This window comes from Cydia pomonella, chromosome 24 (genome assembly GCF_033807575.1).
Source record: "Cydia pomonella isolate Wapato2018A chromosome 24, ilCydPomo1, whole genome shotgun sequence".
In the NCBI taxonomy this organism is placed as follows: Eukaryota; Metazoa; Arthropoda; class Insecta; order Lepidoptera; family Tortricidae; genus Cydia; species Cydia pomonella.
Genome location: NC_084726.1, coordinates 5,239,176 through 5,259,326, shown reverse-complemented (window position 1 = coordinate 5,259,326; position 20,151 = coordinate 5,239,176). Strand labels below are relative to the sequence as shown.

The 20,151-nt window shown below is 36.6% G+C and overlaps 1 protein-coding gene and 2 long non-coding RNA genes across 7 annotated transcripts in view; 2 read left to right on the top strand and 1 right to left on the bottom strand.

Annotated features, from left to right (window-relative positions):
- The window catches only part of LOC133530999 (heterogeneous nuclear ribonucleoprotein L), a 695,759-nt gene that overhangs the window by 256,000 nt on the left and 419,608 nt on the right, over positions 1 to 20,151 (bottom strand). The gene's annotated exons all lie outside the window — the stretch shown is intronic.
- Positions 1,044 to 4,444, top strand: LOC133531110 (uncharacterized). Its single transcript, XR_009801462.1, has 2 exons — positions 1,044 to 3,168; positions 3,476 to 4,444. It is a non-coding gene; the product is annotated as an uncharacterized LOC133531110 (long non-coding RNA).
- On the top strand, positions 4,959 to 19,262 carry LOC133531109 (uncharacterized). Of its 3 annotated transcripts, none has more exons than XR_009801461.1 (4): positions 4,959 to 8,123; positions 12,188 to 12,493; positions 12,721 to 12,808; positions 14,293 to 19,262. It is a non-coding gene; the product is annotated as an uncharacterized LOC133531109 (long non-coding RNA). The 3 variants fall into 3 exon arrangements; XR_009801460.1 differs by having other exon boundaries at positions 12,178 to 12,493; XR_009801459.1 differs by lacking the exon at positions 4,959 to 8,123 and having other exon boundaries at positions 11,390 to 12,493.

Here is a 20,151-nt window from a genome sequence, read left to right as displayed (position 1 = left end):
TAGAGATTACGAAAACGTTAATAGTGTAAAAAATCGGCGTAATCGAATAAAATCTGAAATTCACATTGTTGTTTCAATTTTTATCGATTTTTTTTTAATAAAACACTAATATTATGCTTCATTTTTGTTGCTACAAAGAAAATAGAGCGACTAGAAATGTTGTATGTTACTTTTACTTAACCTAGATATAAATATGTTATTTGAATTTTCATGTCAATTTTGATGTAACTTCGTCACGTTTTAAAATGAGAGCGTAAGTTCGATTATGCGGATGTCACAGTGCTCCGCACTTCGCAGCGACGTCCGGTGCTGCGGTTTTTAGTTTAGTACTGCAGAATCTATATTTGTATACAAAAACCGCATGGTATAACACAGTGACTCCGCGTCTCCGTCCGGATTTTTGTTCCAATAGGACGTGATCGGAATGGATCTCGATATAGATAAGTTTATTTTTAAAATTAAAAGCCGTCCAGCAGTTTGGAACATGAAATATGAAGCGTACAGTGATCGTGTCTAAAAAGCAAGACAATGGGAGGAGGTGGTATATATATTTACCGACCCAGATGACTCAATAGATGATAAGAAAAAATGGACATATGGGTGCAGTTAAAAAAAAAATCTTCGTGTTGCCTTAAATCTTAATCTTAATAAATAGTGATGTACCCAGCATCTTCTGCGTTTCTTCAGTTGATTATATAAAAACCAAAGTAACGTTTGGTAACGTTCGCCGCGGTGTTTTGAATAAGTTTCGTTTCCATTGTACTAATAAATAATCATCTCGACGTTCGAATTTCAAATGAACATAAAAGGGAAATGAACGCGGTTTGTCGTGCTCCGCAACTCCGGACGAAGATACGAAGAAAATTCGTCCGGTTGTGCGTCATCGTCGCACGCGAATTCGTCGCTCCGTGCGCCGCAACGAAATGCGGCGTCAGTATGACATCCGCCTTAAGATAAAACCAGTTCCTTGATATCCACACATGTGTTCCACACAGAACAAAACGTAACACAAGGAATTGCACCGCCTTTGTGTAAAGCGATAGTTTAATGCCCTGTAGTTGACTCTGTTCACCCAGCTCAGATCACCCGGGTCAATTAAGTAAACTAAAAATACACTTAGTTCACCTATGATTTTCTTGGGGGTATTAAGTAAACTTTAAGTATATTTGATTCCCCTTTGTTCACCTGAGGTGCACAAAGCTAACAGACAGTAAATTTAATGCACCTGTGACCAATTATGGGTGCATTAAGTATACTTTAATTTACTTTTTGTTTACTATGTTAACAAATGTAATGCATCAGTGACCCATTATGGGATTTATGTGGGTATAAAAAGTACGTTTAGTGTACAATACTGTAAATCTACTGTGGTGTACCTACCTAATTAGTAGTAGTAAAACACCTTATTGAACTGAATAATTTATAGTTAAAGAACTGTTTTTTCAAAAAATTTAAGGACTGTAGTTTCGGAGACAAGAAGACTTCAGCACAGAAGTGCCGCGACAGTATTTCACTTGTGAGATAAATTACCAGTCCCTCTCTAATGAATACCGCTTCAAAAATACGGGTAGTCTATTTCGCGGGCGATATCCTGGCGCGCCACTCCTGTTCTAGGCCGGAAGGTGGGGGAATGGTTATTTTTTACCCATATCTTAAATAACTTCTAAACTATTTATCTTTAATTTATAAAGAGATTCTCTTAATGAGTCCTTTCATTCAATATTTTAACACGATATTGTTTGCATAACCTTTTTTTTTTATTTTTAAGAGTAATTTATATACGTTTCATGGCCGTCTTTGGGTTACAGACTTAGGTACTTCAATATCTGTACCAAATGTTAACTGTAGTTATTAACTGGTTATAACCCGAAACTATATATACATAGTTTCGGGACAAATAGGCTACAGCTGGACAGATAGACGTATTTAACCGAGGTACAGAAGCCTAAAAATCGGTCAAATGCCTCTCGGGTGATGGATAGTTTTCGTATCTTCATAAGTGTCGCACGATATCAGAAAGACGGCAGGACCGACCTGGAATAGAACCGCTGCATACAGAACAACATGGAAATCCATGAAAGAGGCATATCTTCAGCAGTGGACGCATATATTCTGAGAAGAAGAGAGAATTTTAGCGTCGTAAAAGCCTACAAATCTGTGCTTTTAATTCTTTTGAATCTCTACAAAAAATGTTTTCTACTCAACAATAGATGCCGCTACATGTCATAATTGTACATAAATATTTACATTTAAGAACGACGTTATTGTGACGTTAATGCCGTCGGTCTTACTCCATCATTTTATTAAAACGTATATAGATAAGTTATAACAAATTGTCTATGCATGAACAAAAATAGAGTTGTCACCTTCTATCAAAAATGACATTTTCAATCATTAGTGAACAATTTGCTAATACAGTCATGATATTTTGAATGTATAAATGAAAAAAATTAAATACCCAACCACGACTTCGTAAACATTGTGCCATTTATATTATAACTATAATAATAATCTTGAAACGCTGTGGCTACGTTCAAGAAGTCTAGCTAAAAATTCCGTCACTCTTCCCATCATCCCTGAGAATGTTAGGCTATATTGAAATTAGTTGATGTAGAACTAGCATGTTGACGCTGACAATAAGAGACCGACTGAGAATATCGTTGAGCGCGGCGTGCCTGTTGTGTTCAAAGGCGTCGTGGCGAGGACCTCGGGTGGTCGATCACGTCGGCGTCGACATCATTACCGCAGTGGCACCGAGTCGCAGGCAGATTGCAAAGCACTAAGTGTGATATTCGAAGAGAGTTTCAGTGTGTACAGACGGAAGAGCGTGTAACCAGACAGCAGATTCCTTGCTGCTAAGCGTCTGGCGTATGCAAAACCTGTGCTGCGTGATATAAATGTCGGAGAACTTCTGAATTGTGCCATCAATCGCTTTTAACAAGTGTATAATCACGCTATCTTTTACAAATAGAGCAAAATCAATCTTCAGACGAAAAGAAGCGGGAGAAGATGGCGTTAGTGGTGGTTCTTGGGATCAAATCAAACCCACTGGTTTGCTTAGGCTAAGTAATGTAACGTGTACTATGATTTTGTAATCAGTATTGTCCAGGAAAGACTGTGAGTTGAATATCGTTTTTCATTGAAAGCCCTCGTCATACACGATTGAAGGTTCTGATGTACTGTCTCTAGTATTTTGTAGTAGTATATAAATATTCATTCTTTTACCATAGAACAGTAACCATGAGCCTCTAAATAGAATGGTTTAACTGTTTAACTGCAAATTCTATTCTTTAATAAAATTAAACCTAAAATAAAATTTCAAATGTCCGTACTTATTATGTTTGTTTGAGAGGCAAGGCTGAGCAAGTGTTTTTTTTTATATATACTTTGTTTTACCCACTTACTTGATATAATGCTAGGTCTCGTAAAAGGCATCGACTGATCAGTACGCGTCAGACACTAGTTTGGATTTAAGTTTTTATTGAAACATTCGTCGCCAGTGGTTTGTTTTAAGTCCAGCGGGATTTTGTTATATATGCTTTTCATTTCTCATTCTCTGGAAGTGGGCCGTTGTTCTAAAAAGTGTACAGAAAATGATAAGTTTCTGCTTTAGAGCACTGTACTTTTTAAGTTCATCTTTTTGTACGATAAGCAATTAAAATTTGGTTTTAAATGGATTTGTGTCTCTCCATTCCATAAATACCGATATTTTTACCGAAATTGTTAATTGAAAGTACGCTACTGAAGTTTATTATTATTATTATTTAAACTTTATACCTACCTACCTATTATTTTAGTTTATACCTACTTAGCAGTATTTTGTGAAATGCACAAGTCTTTTAATTTCCTCAAATATGAAATGAAAATTAAAGTGTTTAACTCGGGTGAAAAGCACCAATTCAAATGGGTGCCTTTCATCTCTTGGCTAACAATATACTATTTATAAATTGTATATACAGATGTCAATCACAAGGAAAAAACAGCATGTGGTTATTTATTTAATCTATTGAATCGTCTATCGTACTGGTGTGGGACGCAACGTGTGTCGACACCTTTCCACAGTCCCACATTGGGGCAGCCCGCAATCAGGCCGGCGCTGCGGTTGACCAGGCCCAGATGCTCAAGCGCCGCAAATACTCGGCCTTACTCAAAGTCCATGAGTTTGCGCGGCGCTCTCGGTTGAGACTTTTGGTCCCTGGTCAGCCGACATGAAAGCATTTATGAGGGCACTGTCGGCGCGGCTTGTCGACACAACAGGGGACCCCAGGACTGGCGCGTACCTCTCTAAACGTATCTTCCTTGCGATACAGAGAGGTAACGCCGCCAGTTTCATGGGGTCCATGCCGCAGGCAGATTTATTGGACGGGGTGTTCTCTTTGTGATTGGGTTTTTTTATTATTTTGTAGGTAAGTATATTTTTATTTTTCCTTTGTTATTTTCTACACTTAGTTTCAACTTTAGTATTATTTATTTTTTTATTTAGGTTTTACGTTTTTATTGATTACAAAACTTTAGCATCATAGAAATAATATTACGCCATTCAATATTATTTATAAACGCGCTGCAAGGCTAAATTAGCTTTTTCATTTACGCTTTACATCCCCTTCGGCCGCGTATGTAACCGGAGTTTTGTAACCAGTTACCTAAGAAGAAAAAATGATCCTCATAGGATACTGGTATCCAAGTGATATATTTTTTTCCTTTCACGTAACCGAGTTACAACCTAGGAAAACTTCCTAATGATTACGAGTAAGTAAGTACTTTATATTCCTCGCAGGTAACTGCTTGAAAGATAGGTATGGTATTATCAACCTCTTTTGATATCATGCACTCAACATTCTTTATATAACTGACGTTTTCATAACACCTAGCACGGTACTGCTACAACCTGAACGCACAAACTGAGACAGAATAGTATAGTACTGTTCTGTCTCAGCTTGTGCTGCCTACTATTCTGCCCCGCTGCTCTGCCCTCGTGTGAAACGGGCATAACTTTGCAACTCAAATATCATGAACTAAGCGTAATACTTTCTGTTGCCCTGGTACTTTTCACTCTTTTCTCACCACGATATTCGTCACTTATTCCAGATGTCTTCAATTACAAAAAAAAAAATATGGTATAGGTCCTCGGTAAAGCATGGGTCCGGATGACTCATGGTTTCATAAGAGTATTATTTATTCCTTACTGGATACTAGTTACGAACAATCATACAGGTATCAGTAAAGGTAAAAATCCTATTACTTGGATGCCAGTATCCCACGAGGATCATTTTTTATTTTTATGTAACTGGTTACAAAACTCCGGTTACATACGCGGCCGAAGGGTTTATTTACATCATAAACAAAAACCTCTTTGACATGCCAAGGTCCCGGGCGCAAGCAAGCTAATGTATACCTAACTTGTAAGTGTCAAGTTTATTTTGACAGTGTCTTATGACAGACGTTTTTAGTTGTCCCTGGCGATGTGGGGCTGTGGGCACGACTACAGTCAGAACAAGACAAGTCTGCAACGATTTTGATAGCACACGCAGAGCAAGTGTTATTTTTCTACGTCATAATTTCATAGATGTTTGACGTGCCCCTCCCCCGCAAAAATCAGTAGACTGTAACAGGCTTGTTTTGTACAGAAAATTCAGGCAAGGCGTCTCCAATTGTCAAATCCTCCAAGGTTAAAATCGACAATCTAGTCCAAACATCTTAGAAAGGCGTCATCATAGTCTATGAATAAAGCACTAAAAAATAAAAGTGACATTTGTCATTTTATATCGGGTGTCATTTAAAATCATAAATTTATTTACAGAAAATAATTCTAAAAGAAAATCTACCAAACTAATTTACAATAAAAACCATAAATTCTCAAGATTTGATCAGTGTTCCGTCCTATTGACAAGGTTAGTTGACTTTTATTCTACTAAGATTGCATGCGTTTGCTGCTGTTGACTATAAGTATAGCGGACTAGCAGACCTGCGATAATTATCATTGTATTTCCAACTGACTTTTAAAAGGAGGAGGCTCTCCATCCGGCTGATTTTATTTAACGAGATAACGACAAACCCAAAAAGATAGAGTTATGATTTTAACAGTTTTTGTGTGCATGTCTTTGATGTGTCTAAAGAATAAAATACTCTTGATGAATTGGAGCTGCTCCTAAAAAACATTACACCGTCAATGTTTACTTATAAGTATTATGATGATAGCTTTATAGTCGTTCGTAAGATATTAGCATGCTGGTATAACCTGTAAAGTACTAATAGCAGAATAAGCAACCAATTGCCACCTACCACGTAAAAACACTATACTTATTCTTTACAAATAAATACTGTAGTTAGGTAGATACTTTGTTAATTATATTCCATATCTGATCATTAGATTTATTTGTTGAAATTTGTTGAAAAAGAGGACCTGTTCTAGTGCTCATTAAGATCGTATAATGATCAACGGAACTCCATAATAAACCAATTTACCTATCCTAGTCATGTTTGGAACAATTGAAATAAGATGCACAAGTATATGTGAGTAATAAATGATTTCAAAGGTATTTTCACTACTCTTAAGTTATTATTATTATTATACTTGTTGTATTCCGAGGTTATAAGCATTATTTGTTATAAGTTAACTATAGTCGAGCACGACGTTCTAATATTTAGAATTAATGGTTTCGTAGCCAAAATGGCAATAAAGATCCATCCGTCCGTCCGTCCGCCCGTTCGTCCGTCCGTCCGTCCGTTCGTTCGTCGGCCGTCCGTCCGTCCGTCCGTCCGTTCGTTCGTCGGCCGTCCGTCCGTCCGTCCGTTCCCAGCTGTCCGTCCTTTGTCTGTCCGTCCGTCCGTCCGTCTGTCTGTCTGTTTGTCTATTTGTATGTTAGAGCCATTAGACTAGGAGTGTATATAGGTATAATAATGATAATGACATTTAGGATGTAGGTAGTAAAAACGTATAAACTACTCTTTTTTACAGAGGCAACCAGGCGTACGGCCCGGCCCGTCCGATAGTTTAGTTTAGTTTATTCATATCACATACTTACAGGTTTCATTTTATTAAATTAGCTTAACCGTTATAAAACGATTGTTTAGATACTTATGCAAAGTAAGATCCAGAAGAAGAAAATGAAAAATGAATTACTAGTTTTGAATTTTGACAAAGTATTTATATAAGCACCAGGTTTTAGTAATGTTACAGCAAGTCGGCAATCTACGACGGTCGCTTAGCTTACGAGTAGTTGCTGGTGATTCTGCCCACAAAACTGCAAATCCCGGGTTCGATTCCCGATAAGGGCATTTATTAGCATGATGAACACGGATATCTTTATTTGTTTATGTAAGCCCACACAAGCTTTTATTTAACTTGCTCTGTTAGTATGTAAGTTTGTTAGTTAGGGTGGGTCAAATCTTGGAAACTAAAATTGACCCACTTCCCGATTCCCGATTAAGCTGAAGATTTGCATACATAATAACATATAAGTCGAGTGACAATGCAATATTATGGTACCATCGAGCTGATCTGATGACGGATACAGGAGGTGGCCATAGAAACTCTGTGATGAAACAACGGAACTATATTGTGTTTGGGGTTTTTAGAATTATCTCGATGAGTATTTAGTTACCTATGGTAAGAAAAGTACAGTCAGCGACAAAGGTTTGTACCCAAAAAAGATAAAAACTTTTTTTTTGGCATAAACTTACCTATTTATAAAACAGTTTCGTTACTTCTATACTGACAGACAACACATACAGCTTAATAAATCGTTGAAGTTAAAACTATGAAATTTAAAACATTACATATATAGTACAAATGGTGTAGAGGTGCCCTAAGGTAGGATTTTCTGAAATTTAACCCTTAAGGGGTAAGAAGGGGCTTAAAGTTATTTAAGTTATCTTTAATTATGTGAGTGTGTTTTTCAGTTAAAATATAAGTGATTGTGACTGATAATGTTTTTTATTTTCATAACTGCAAATCTGCTTTCAACTGGCCTGGATATACAAGGAGACAAATCATGAATGGACCAGAGCAACCATGTTGAGCTACCTTCTTATAATAATTAAGAAGTGGAGGGCGATCCTTATTTTAACAGTCGGAAACTTATGCCTGACGAAACCGAGACGTTATATAAAATGCATTTATGGTAAGATATTGTGTATACATAGAAATGTATATTCCCAATTATTTCCAAATCAGTTCTACTGATCTAGTTGCAGTTATATGTAAAGCATTTGTGATACACCAGCGATGGTTATTAGATGGTTTTGAGGTGACATTGTTATAATTGTCGATTTTTTTAAATTTAAACTTAAACTTCTTAAAGACTACACATGCGCAGGCATGTATGTTCGTAACAAGTAAGTCAAAGATATGTAAGCCTATATCTTCTTTAAGTAATTTAAGATCATATGAATTTATCCTCGAAAAGTCTCGATTTTCTCATTATGAAAACGCAACCCACTGAGTGATTAACCTTGATACTTTTTTATTTGTTTTGAAATTCGACCAACATTTGTAATAGTGTCATATGATTAAATAAATGAATAAATTACAAATATACTGATATCCCAAGAAACAGAAAAAAGAATCGCATAATATTGCCGAGTTATGTCTGTGGGTTAGCTTAGAGAAGAACCACTAATTACGAGTACATACTCGTATTCCCAATACTCTGTCTATGAAGTAGGCGAGCCTGGCTTCGAATCCTCGTACGGGAATTTAATTGATATGTTTTTTGCAAATACCTTGGTAACCTTTTTGTTACGATGTGAGAACTGTTAATAATGTAAGTACTAAAATTAATGTAAGTACTTTTGTCAAAGTAGAGAACTATAGTACAATGGCTACAAATATACATAAATAGTTGGTACCAAATATGAGTCGTGCGTAACAGAAATAAAATATTTTTTATGTCATATTCCCCTATAGGTACTAGGAAACTTTAATGTGTAACTCATCATCCCTTAATGTGTGTGTTTTTTTGCATTGCTTAGACGAAAAGCTCTTCATTAGTTTGGCTACGGCGGTGATCAGGTGTAATCGGAGCGATGTTGTCAAATTGAAACGGAGATAATTTATAATTATATTGGTGACAATATTGGCTTGTTTTTATTTTGTAAGTAGGTGTGTAGTTTTAACCTAAATACTTATTTAAATAATCTTCAGAGTGGTACTGTCAGCATCTATCATAGTGGATAAAACAACGCGCCAAAAGTATCTGCCATCATCGAACACTTTTCCAATATATCTGTACAGTTCGCGTTACAAAGTATTTTGTCGCAGTTGATTTTTTAGGATTCCGTACCCAAAGGGTAAAGCGGGACCCTATTACTTAGACTCCGCTGTCCGGCCGTCCGTCCGTCTGTTCGTCCGTCCGTCCGTCTGTCCGTCCGTCCGCCCGTCTGTCCGTTCGTCCGTCCGTCCATCTGTGCGTCCTTCCGTCCGCCCGTCCGTCTGTCCGTCTGTCCATCCGTCTGTCCGTCCGTGCGTCTGTCTGTCTGTCCGTCCGTCCGTCTGTCACCAGGCTGTATCTCATGAACCGTGATAGTGAGAAAGTTGAAATTTGCACAGATAATGTATTTCTGTTGCCGCTATAGCAACATATACCTACTAAAAAACAAAATTAAATAAATATTTAAGGGGCCTCCCATACAACAAACATATTTTTTTGCCGTTTTATAGATAATTGTACGGAACCCTTCGTAGAGTCCAACCCGCACTTGGCCGGTTTTTTGTGTATAGAGACGTATCTCTTTAGGTTAAGTTATATGTAAAGCATTTGTGATACACCAGCGATGGTTCTTAGATGGTTGTGAGGTGACATTGTTGTAATTATCACTGTTTTTTTTAAAATTTAAACTTATAGTACTTAGTATTAGCTTCTTAAAGACTACACATGCGTAGGCATGTATGTCCAATGTGTGTATGAATGTATGTAGAATGATAGCTACTTTTGATGCTGACTATACGTATAAGTAGCGGCTGTAGAGTTCGGAACATTTGACTAGGTATATCTAATAAGTGTAATGTTAAATGTAAATCCCTACTAATATTATAAATGCGATTAGTATCTAACTCTGATTCAAATGAAGTTCAATTCAGGGAGTCCTCGGAGATAGGATGTAGGTTAGTTTTATCCTGAAATCCTGTCTACAGGAGATGAGAAGGGAATATTGGATCGCGTACGCAATACATATTTTTAACTAACTACCTCTTAGCCAATTTGAAACATTGCAAAAAAAACCCTTTCATTATAATAAGTACCTAATTATGTTACTAATAAATAAATAAATAAATAAATATTATAGGACATTATTACACAAATTGACTAAGTCCCTCAGTAAGCTTAATAAGGCTTGTGTTGTAGGTACCTAGGCTTGTGTTGTAGGTACTAATTAAGCCTTATTTATATCTATTGATTTTGTATCATAATGTAAAGCGAAGTATTTGCCGTGCACGTAGGTATGTACGAGTATGGAATCATATCGTTAAGTATGTATGTGTGTTCGTATATGACATGTGACGAAGATGTTGATATTTGTAAGAAGGATCCCTACAAACTACTTTAAACTGAGACGAAGACTAAGCCTAATTTAAGCCTAAGCGACCCTATCTAAGAAGTACAGTAAGTACGGTAAGTAGTAGTAGTAGGCGGTCCCAGGTTCGAATCCTGGTAAGAAAATATAGATGCTACAATCCACTTACTGCACCACTTAGCAGAATTGAAACTAAGATAACTGTTTGTAGCCTTTTGGATAGAAACCCTGGCTAAGAAAAAAGCGACTCTGGGTTCGAATCCTTGTTAGAAAACTAATTTATATGTGGAGACTTGAGAGGTTTTTATTGGACGTACTTTCGCCACTCTTAGAAATTAAATAAGCTTCCTAAATTTAATCAGTGTGAATAAAAAAGTATACATAATATATACTGAATAGGCATTCTTCGCAAACTGAATAGAATTGACCAGAATAGGTTTTTTTACTGATCATGTAAACTTGACAAAGTTATCTTATTAAACACGTCCATATGTTGCTTATGCATGTATGTATGTAGTTGCGCTTTTGATTTAACTCCCGTCTTCCATTACGATGGTACAAAATACAAACGGTAAGCTTTACATAATATGGATACCCGTTATCAAAATTCTAAATAGCCCCACAAGTGGGTTGGTCTAATAGCATTTTGCGAGTCGCATTCCAAGTTACAGTGGTAGATAGGTATACAAGGAAACAATACCAAAGGTATTAGATGTAAAAAATATATATTAGGGCATTACCTTACAACTTCCTAAAGTGGAGATGAGTTTGTTCTTGTCGATCACACGGTCTCAAGTATCATTGTGTAGGTAATCCATTTCCCGCCCAGGAGCCTAAAGTATAATTGAGTGCTAGTCAAAATTTTGAACTCAGAATTAAAAAAGGTTTCTTTCTCTCGAAAAGGCGTCGCCATTGTTTAATATCTATTTCATTTTGTTTATTTTTTTACGATAATCTACACACTTCTACCATTCTTACTATATATATTATAAATATTATAAATGCGATAATAACTCATATCACTCGTCTTGCTTATGGAAAAAATCCAGAAAGCGTTTCTGCGATTCTTATATAAAAAGGTTTACGGGTATTACCCATATTTGTACCCATCAAAGTTCCTGCTTGGCGTTTTAGGGTTTAATTCCTTAGAGGTGAGATGTAACTACGGGCTATTGACTACTGTATGTAACGTCTTACGGTGGAACTCAGACTGGCCTGAACTGGTTGCACAGCTCGTACGCCTGTTCGTTCCATCTGTGGCTAAGGCCCAATTTAATTTCCGACCACGAATTCGTCACCTATTAGCGGTGCCTAAAACACGCACTATGTCCCATGGCAAATCACCACTTGTCCGCGCTCTACAATATATCGCGCTCCTCGCATCAGCACCGGAATGTAATGTATTTGCAAGTAGTAGGATGGATATGTGTAAAGAATGTATGAAGTTCTGTGAGACGATGGATAAGCGAGAATCTTCTGTTTTTTATTTGTTTTTCTTTCTTACATTTGTTCTCTTTTTCCTTTCTAGACTGTATCATGTACCTAGTTTGTATACATACTGTCTATTAAAAATTTCACAGTGTATTAGTTTGCTGTAATGCTGTGTAAATTTTTTGAATCAATAAAATAAAAAATAAACTCTGTGTAAAATTTGGTATGGAGATTGTTTCAGAGCCGGGGAAGGACATCAGGATAGTTTCTATGATTCATCATCATTCTACGTCTACGCGTACGAAGTCGAGGGCAGAAACTAGTACTTAAATAAATGCAATATAAATAATATTACTTAATTAAGAGGGTAACATAAATAATAACTAGACTTCGATAGGTACCTAAAACAGTTTTATATTAAATCAGGTTTCGTTGGAGGAAGAGTCCGAATTTTGAGCAACGATGCTATGCGAGAAGTCGCGCAAAACAACGCGAGTTGCGTATCCTGTACTGGAGGCCAAGACCCACGGTGCTGCTGATTTACAAAGTTAGTATATTTTACTCTGCACCCTACCGGCAGATCATTAATAAATTCGAAAGCGAGATAAACAATTGTAATTTACAAGATTCGATAATTAGAGACGCTAGTATTATATCCTAATGGACATCTATCATTTGTAAATATTACTTGTTATATACAATGACCCAAAACTTATATGTACTTGTATGTATATAAACATGATAACTTAAATATATATTGTATAATACTTGCAGTGAAAATTTGTGTAATGATATGCAAACGAAACCAGAGGAATTAAGTGTTCAGCGGAACTGCTCCTGAAAAAAAGATTGCTGTCATAAGGTATGTTTATTAATAAATATGTACATATTGTGGTACCTAATAGGTAATATTACCGTGCTACATCACTCGTTCTCTAATCTCAAAGTCAAATGGACCCCATTCCATGTAGGCAGACATTCATAATAACGTTTATATAAATTAAATGTTTGCGTTCTTAACATTTCATAACATACCAACGAAATTAAAAATTATTATTAAACAGAAACGTTTCACATAAGGCAGTAATTTTTCTCTTAAGTAACTTTTTAATTTATTAGATACTTTCTTATTAAGTACTTTATTGTGCAACCAGGACTCTTAGCGTCTAAGACGAAGAGGCAGTCTTAGAATTCGGTTCAACTATATGTAGTCGTATGGCGCAAACACATACAATATGTATTTTTATTTTATATTTCATTGAAATAAACGATCCGTTTAATTATATTATGTACTCATAGAGGTAGACATTAATATTTCATACAAAAAAAAAGTTGACCAGCTAAAAATTGGGCCCGAAAATGCGAAAAGTTATTGTTTTAAATTATAAATCAAGATGACAGAATATCAAAAAGTATGCCACGGTTTTAAGATGATTGTTATAAAATCAAGAAAAACAAATATAATGTGATGTGCTTGTGTACATATTGTAATAAATAAATGATCGTGGAGATTTACTGAAAGTCTTTCCCGAGGGCCTCCATGACGACACGTTGTGCCCTCCCATTGCGACCAGGCCCACATATATCGACAAGGAGCCGTTTTGCCTTGTGGTACGTAATTACTGATATTTAAATGAATTTGGACTTATTGTGTTTTACGCTGTTGAATTTCGGTAAAGGTCAATGTCGGGAAGTCCGTCTATAAGAGAAGACAGTCTGACAAGCTCTTTCGTCGCTTTTAACTCCCTTTAATTTTACACTCACTGAAGCGATCAGGTCTAGCGAGTAGGAGTCTAAAATGATCGCGGACTGCGTTGAGTTTTGCGCATGCCACAGACTGTATTTTTCAGTTTATAATTTATATTATACTACTTACTATTTCGACTTACTACTGTGACTACTTAATAAAAAAAAACACAAATCAAAATATTTAATAATATGATTTGATTTGTTCCCAAAGTTGTAGGTATTATGACTGTGTTACTTTATTTTATGTAGGTACGTATTGTATGTGTTTGTGTACATACTAAATATATGGTGTACCGAACTATTTGGCTACTTTGACTGCTACGAAGTATTTGACGCTGACTGTACATGGTTGAAAATAAATAATTTGAAATTAAAATATTTAGAGAGCACTAAATTTGAAACGCTTGTTTCATGTATAAAAAATAAATTAAGTAGGGTGGCTGCTATAGTTATTGGCCACTACATGGGAATTGGCCACTCATAACAATAAGACTTCAATTGGCTTCTTTCTTCCTGATTTGTTAGGAGTGGCCAATAACTATAGCAGTCACCCTAGGTAAGCGTAACCAAAACTAAAACGCACAATTTCTTTTTCAGAGATGCGGGTATCTACTTTCAATATGTGTGACCAGCCTATAAGATCGAACCTGAAGCAAACAAGACAATTTACCCTTAAATGTATTAGTATAAGTTTGCCTATTTATTATTAATTCTCCATATTGCCTAATAAAACAACTATATTGTGCATTAGAAGACAGTATCATCCGGACATGGTATATCAGAATGTTACGTTCTGTGGATATACTCTGTTCTAATGCACAGACATTTTTATTGTGTGATTAATTCATGGGATCCATAAATTGAGACTATGACGATTGCCCATGGTATGTGTTTAGTAGTAGTAGTAAGAAAAGCATTCCTTTTTACCAATTTGAGAAAGGCCCTTTTTTCTTGTATCGTCCTCATATATATTATGTCAACCTTAAACTTGTATGTAGTATTAAAGTCACTTCTAGGGTACTTTTGAAGGTTTAATTCTACTTACTTACATATATGACATGACAATAAGGTTAGTGGAAGAAATAAGATGTAGACGAGTGCATGCTATAATAGCGTAAATTAAGTATCTATAAGTATTACTCCTTCAGTATTAGACCTATATAGATGAGCCTTTCAGCTTTTTTTGGACAACATTTGTAACACTTGATGAGGTTATTGTAAAAAAAAATTTCCTTTGCTACTATCTACTCAGGTTGCATTTTTTTGTGATCCAAGCTTGCCTTTTGGAGTGAAATATAATGGCGAAAAGATGAATGTAAATATTGTTGTCCATTGATAACGTTCTCTGCAGATTTTGACGGCGAAATTAATAACACTGTCAATAACTATATACTTATATTATTATTCATATTTTAAAGGGACTCTTATTATAAAAGTATGATACAAATTTCGGATCGGCAATCCAGAGGTGTGGGTTCGAGTCCCACGATGGCCACAGTTCATCATCACAGTTAATTTATTACATTGTGATTGACATCTGTATATACAATTCATAAAGTATACCATTTTAATATTTGCTGCCCACCTTATTAAATTTTAGAGAAGAAGAAACAATATACGAGAAGTTCTGTACTAAGTGCATAAATACCAACATAATGACAATATTGTGTAATAATTCTGTCTATTTTTGTTAAGTACCTACGTTATAATGTATAGTTTTTATTTTATTTATTGATTAATTAGTCACCTTAGGATGTCGTTATAGGTACTTGCTAAGCTATAGGTTTAGCTTGTAAGACTCCAGTAACATCATTATTAAGATGTAACTCGTTTGTAACTACAGGATCTACAATAGCGTCTTATAAGGGTGAAGTATTATTTTCTTTTCCGATATAAGGAGCTCTAAAAGACTTTTTTACGCCTGTTTAGACCCAGAAAACGCAAATAGCAGCTGCTTATTGCGTGTATGGATGTTAAGGTTGTACGATTCACTTTAAGCTGTAACACTAACTTCTTACAAGTAGCATGCATTATAGCGACCAATACAGCTACCTGTGGCTCGGTGAACCTCTTAAACACTTTTATGTCAACTGTACCTGTAGGCTAAGACTACGAGTATGTAGCTATTCTAGAGCTGTTTTATGTCTATATTAGGTTCGGCTTTTCGTCCGTCTGTCTCTCTCTCTCTCTCTCTCTCTCTCTCTCTCTATCTCTATCTCTCTCTCAGTTACCACTTCACGCTTAAACCGCTTTAGATAAAATTTGTTCTGGAGGTAGTTTGAGGCCCGAGGAATATAATAGGATAGTTTTTATCAATCATCATCATCATCCCACGCAGACGAAGTCGCAGGTAGAAGATGGTTAACTATAATAATGGATTGGATAACAATGCGTACGGTTACAGATAACTTCTTGATACGTTTTTGGTGACCGTAAAAAATAATAGCAGCATGCAGAGGCCTTGGAAATTGCACTTAAAATGTAATACTTATATAAGCTGTATATAATGTAAATGGCCTGTGGTACGAGTATATCGATCACTTATAGACAGGAAGGAAACTTATCGTTAGGTAATGTGATGCAGTCGGCGAGACAATACAAAGTCGTATAGATAATAATATAATATATTAATGTAAAAGGCTGAAAGAGAATAGGTAAACTGATTATGTAATTGATGATTCGACCAAGAAGAAAATGAATGACTGAGATGTCTAGTAACCGAAGTCTGAAAGCGATACTAAGGGCCAGTCGCACCAACCGCAATTAGCGGACTGATTAACGTCACTCACCGGTGACATGAAATTTCCTAAAAAATAAATTTAAGTAGTGAAAGCTTTAACTGTGACAAATGGTCTGTGTACGTGAGATATGCAAACGGATGACAAACTGCTATAATAGTACGGGCACGTCTGAAAATATCGATACAAAAAAAGTGCCAAAAATATGTGTACACGACTTTATTGCCCATATATTAAGGTGGTGTATATTTCAGACGTACGTTACTGTACGTCCTATTATTAGAGTGGAACCAAGGGCAAGATTTTTAAACTTTTTTTTTATTTAGTTTACATAGTAGCGTTACAAAATCGTTTATATAAGGTATAATTATGGTAAAAGGGAATGCACTATTATATTTCTAAAGTCGTCGTTACTAGTCGTGCCCACAGCGTCGTGGCGCTGTGAGCACGCCGAGCGACGACGCCTTTAGGTGTTATTGGCGTTCAAAGGGTTAAAAAAATCAGTATGAAGTGCCTACCGCGAAAATCAAAATTTTGCTATCCGTCTATCACTCTTGCATAAACGAGCGATACAATGGCGGATAGAGAAATTTCGATTTTCGCGGTAGACCTCGATGGTCTACCGTGAAAATCGTTTTTGGTGACCATAAACAACGCATTAATCAACAAAGCCGTAATATTAACCCCCTTAGTACATTAACCTTACGTCTATGGACGGTAGAGAACTCCATACTTACGTCCGAAGTACGTATCGGGTCTACGTTGGTCAATTTAGATATACTAATAGTCGCGTGTCACCATGAGGTATACGGCCGTTTCCGATTAGCGTTTTATACAAGCGTACGTGTACGCGCGCGTAAGCTGGTATAGACTAAATGTAGGTAAAAGTAACGCGCGCGTATGCCCGTAAAAAGCAAATGCAGGGAAATGTAACGCGCGTATAAGCTCGTATCGCTGTAAGGGCCGTATACGCTAGGCTGAAACCGCTCATAACGAAGCGGCCGAAGTGCACAAAAAAATCGAAACATGCACTCTAACGCCTTGACAATAGAGGCATGTTCAGATATTTGTGAGTATCTTGGCCGCTCCAATATATATAATGGCGACTACATATTACCAAAGAGCAAATTTTGTAGCCACAGTAAAGTTACTGCCATCTTTCGACATATGATTAAAACTTTTGGAACGCACGAATAAAAAGTGGCAACATCATACCAAGCATCGGCTAAAGGTTGTGGCGCCATCGCTCGAAACGATACCGCCATGCATTTGGCTTTTGATCTATTAGATTTATTCATTAACAAATTTAACATATATCAGTGAAAGAATAATGATCAAAGTCAAATGGCGTTCTAAAAGTTTTAATCATGTGTCGGAAAATGGCAGTAATTTATCGTGGTTACAAAGTTTTTTTTTTACAATCCACCTCTATTTCAAATTCTCTTTGATACCCATACATTAACCCTTTGAATGCTTTATGTCATAAACACAACATCAGTCAAACACCAAAATCCCGGGCGCAAGGGGGCCAATGTAAACCTTAGGTATTCGAAAGTGTGAAGGTTACTTTGACAGCGTCTGCCAGAACACCTATAGGTGTCCTTGGCCCTGTGGGTACGACAAGTAACGACGATTGTAGGTATTTTTGGCGTTTAGAATGTTAATCTGTACTGCATATCTGGTTTTCGCTCATCCTAACCTATCACCCATCCTGCGTCCATATAGACGGTAGAGAAAGGACGAAAATCTCTTAGGCTACGTACGCACTAAGCGGCTAGCCGCGTGCGGACAGCCGCATGACGGTTAAGAATGTATGAAACCGCAACCATAAATACTGAACGCACTAAGCGGTCCGCCGCAACCGCACGCGGCTGGCCGCATAGTGCGTATGGGGCCTTATGACAGAACTATTGCAAAAGTAACCAGCTTTCAGCTTTAACCTTTTGAAGGCCAAGAGCCACTAAAGTGGTCGTGTGCTGTCGTGCCTACCACGCCAACGACCACTAAAGATGTCATGGCAGACGCTGTCAAAGCAATTTTACTGTTGACAGATAAGGTTTAAATTCGTTTCTCAATAGTTGACATATTGGCGTGTATGCCACATTTTGATGAGAGGGAGAAAGCGTTGAAAAGGTTAAATAATAGTTCCTAATCTCTCCGGTGGCGCTAGGTAGGCTCATGGATATTACATGAATCATATACGTATAATAATATAGAGATGAAATGGGGAGGAGCAGCAAATAACCTGACCAAATTACGACGAGCCTACCTAGCGCCACTGGAGAGATTATTAGGAACTATAATTTAACCTTTTGTACCTAACCCTTACTTGAAAAAAAGTTTACTTTGACAGCGTATGTCATGACACCTATAGTTGCCTTGGTGCTGTGGACTAGATAACGACGCTTTTATTTTATTTTCTTGGCGTTCAAAGGGTTAAAGCTGAAAGCTGGTCACTTTTGCAATAGTTCTGCCATAAGAGATTGTCGTCCTTTCTGTACCGTCCATACTTTAGATTGACCTATGTTAGCCCAATTTGACATTGCAAATGTCAAGCAGAATTAGCTTTATCCGACACGACAGTGTGTACACCAACCATACAAATGGCGACAGCACACGAAAACTGATTGCATTCACACTGCGACAGAGTTAAGCGCCACCATAGCGTTATATTCCTATAAAAATGTGGTGTTTACCTAGTGGCGCTGGCACACTTTGGAGGGGAAGGACATTATTGTAATATTTATAACACAAACGTTATGATTTTTTTCTAATGTCAAGCAAATGTTAGTCAAATTTATATACGTTAAATAAAGTATCTGAATGATATTTGAATGTTTTATTAACTAAAGAGGTTTTAGTGAGGTATTAGTAAGGAATTATAGGAAGCCCGGCAATCCATCGTAGCTATTAAATTTGTAAAGTCCAGCGGTGGCAGCATGGTTGCATTTTTATCATTTGTCACTATGCCTGTCACTTTCGCACTTACATACCTATTAGAACGTGACAGGCATGGTGACAGGCGATAAAAATGCGACCGTGCTTAGCCCGCTGCTATCACTTTACTATGAGCAATCACCGTACAACGTCATGCTTTACGAGCACATTTTTATATGGTGAAATCTTTATATAAATTTGATCGTTCAACCTTGACGCTGGCAAAATTGTCCCATTTTACAAATGCCATTATTTAAAAATACTGGATTGAATTGCTATATGCGTGACAGGGAGCGAGGGACAGAATATAAGCATTACGACGAAATTAAAAACAAGTTTTTACTTTGCCGTCAACATACTCGAAAACGACCTACGTAATTTAGTCGTATTTAACAATGTAACCTCCTTGCTGAGTCCTTTAGATACTTTTTACGAGCGTGTAAAGTTATCATGTGGAGCCAACATTATTGACAGATATACCTATGGTTAGTTCGGCTACTCGCCACCTTACAGTTTGAGTTCTTCTATCGCATACGAGATGTCACTAGCTAAAGTGGACACAAAGCTTAAACATTTCATTTGGAATTTTTATAAACCTTTCCTAGGTTTGTAAATTACTTATTATTCAGAAAACTTGCAGTCTCACTGATATTTCTGTACAGTATTCAGGAACCATAGACTGGAATCGTTTTTGTGTCTAGTATTACACGTTTTTCTTGCACTTAAAACATGTCAGTAATTTCAGAAACTACTTACTGGCTCATTTTGTGGTACGTGGTAC